The sequence below is a fragment of the Octopus bimaculoides genome, chromosome 1 (genome assembly GCF_001194135.2).
Source record: "Octopus bimaculoides isolate UCB-OBI-ISO-001 chromosome 1, ASM119413v2, whole genome shotgun sequence".
Classification (NCBI taxonomy): Eukaryota; Metazoa; Mollusca; class Cephalopoda; order Octopoda; family Octopodidae; genus Octopus; species Octopus bimaculoides.
The window spans coordinates 26,101,672-26,103,740 of record NC_068981.1 but is presented as its reverse complement, the minus strand read 5'-3'; the positions used below and the strand labels follow the sequence as shown (position 1 = coordinate 26,103,740).

The 2,069-nt window shown below is 36.3% G+C and overlaps 1 protein-coding gene across 10 annotated transcripts in view; it reads left to right on the top strand.

The window, feature by feature from the left end:
• The window catches only part of LOC106876180 (TWiK family of potassium channels protein 18), a 321,498-nt gene that overhangs the window by 134,660 nt on the left and 184,769 nt on the right, over positions 1–2,069 (top strand). The gene's annotated exons all lie outside the window — the stretch shown is intronic.

Genomic DNA, 2,069 nt, shown 5'->3' with positions numbered 1-2,069 from the left:
ATAATCTAGCTGAAACTCATTTCAAACCAGGACAACCTAAAAACATAAATCTTTAGTGAGAGACTTTTTGTCTACATATTGTGTAATTGCAAGTCTGTTATTTCGGCGTGTACATATTGTATTTTACATCGTATTTTTTATTCATTTTTGTTTTTTGTAAGGCAACCGGACGTGAGTAGGGGAAAATTCAGTAGCTCTTTTTAGCATGTCGGGCAATGACACAGATATTTCGTCGTCAGCTTCGGAAAATTATTCTTGGCGTCTTCTTTTTCTAACAAGACTGACAAAATTTTGATGATTTAGTTCAACTGTGGGCAACTTCTACGCAACAAATTATCTCTATAAGCACAATTTGTGTATAAGTGCATGCGTTTTTATATTTGTATGTATGCGTGAGGGTGCGTATTTTTTTTTTCTGTGTATTAGAAATACACACGGGAAAAATCTTGATTGTTCCTTTCACAGACATTTTGATAAAAACTGCTTTAATTACTTCAATTAGCTATTCTAGCTATTCGATAATTTACTCTTGAATTAGGTTTTCCTTGAACTTTACAATTACAATTATAGAAGTGTCCCGCCTGCGTCACGAAAAAATGGGTTTCTAGCCATATAAAGTCAAAGCAGGGGAAACAAAACAAAAAAAAACATCTGACATTATGATTTTCGTTAAAAGTCAACATGCTAATATCATAACAACAGTTGATATAGGTAACGAAGGAAATTTGGAATATTACAGGCCTTTTTTCTCGCAACAAAAACGCACATACGTTTACACGCACGCATTATGATATGTATACATATATATGTGTGTGTGTAAGCGTGTAGATGTATATATATATATATATATATATATATATATATATATAAGGAATTAGTAATCCAGGCAAAATATTTCTTAAGCTCTCTCTAGATAAAATTACACAGGCTGATAACGAAACAGTCTTGTCTTCGTTATTGCACCAATGTTATATATGCACGCGCGTGTGCGTGTGCGTATGTGCGTGCGTGTGTTTGTGTATGTGTGTGTGTGTATGTGTGTGTGTATGTGTGTGTGTGTGTGTGTGTGTGTGTGTGTGAAATTTCTGAATATTTGGCAAGATTCGCCATCTTACATTTAGAACAATATTTCACAATTTCTGTAATGGACAAAGTTAATTTGATAGACGTGCGAAATTACTCGCAAAATCTGATTAGATAACATGTTGACATCTCACCTGAAGCATGCCTGCTTTTGATCGTGTGACGAGCACAGTCTTGTGTCGAAGGGAAAGTATCAAAGTAAATTTTCATTACTTACTGTTATATGATTGTCTACAATAAAACTGCTAATTTCTGTAATACATCCACTTCAATGTGTTCCTACCCAACACTGAGAGACATCTTTATTTGCCATTTATTAAAATTACTGAAGAAAATTTTGTTTACTGTGTCAGGAAAAGTTGATATATGCGTTTGTAGTATATACAATATATACATATACTACTAAGGCGGCGAGCTAACAGAGGCGTTAGCACGCCGAGCGAAATGCTTAGTGGTATTTCGTCTGTCTTTACGTTCTGAGTTCAAATTCCTCCGAGGCTGGCATTGCCTTTCATTCTTTCGGGGGTCGATAAATTAAGTACCAGTTGTGTACTTGGGTCGATCTAATCGACTGGCCCCCTCCCCCAAATTTTCGGGCGTTCTGCCTAGAGTAGAAAAGAATATACATATGTAACATTAGGCCTTGTGCTTCGACTGTCGAACTCATGATCGCTAGACCATAGGTTTGATTCCCAAACCTGGCGGTGCTTTGTGTTCTTGAACAAATAATTTCATTTCACGTGGCTCTAGTCCCTTTTTGATCAGTGGAGAACGTTGGCTTGCACGTACAGCCAGCAGGGTGGCATGATTCGAAGGCTAAAACGATGCAAAGCGCATTGTGACTAATGATGTGTAACAATATCTGATAGTCTGGTCCGTTCAGGATATAAATATATATATATATATACACCTCTGTCTCTTTCACCCTCTCTCTCCCTATCTCCCTCTCCCTCTGTATATGTATGTGTATATATATATATATATAT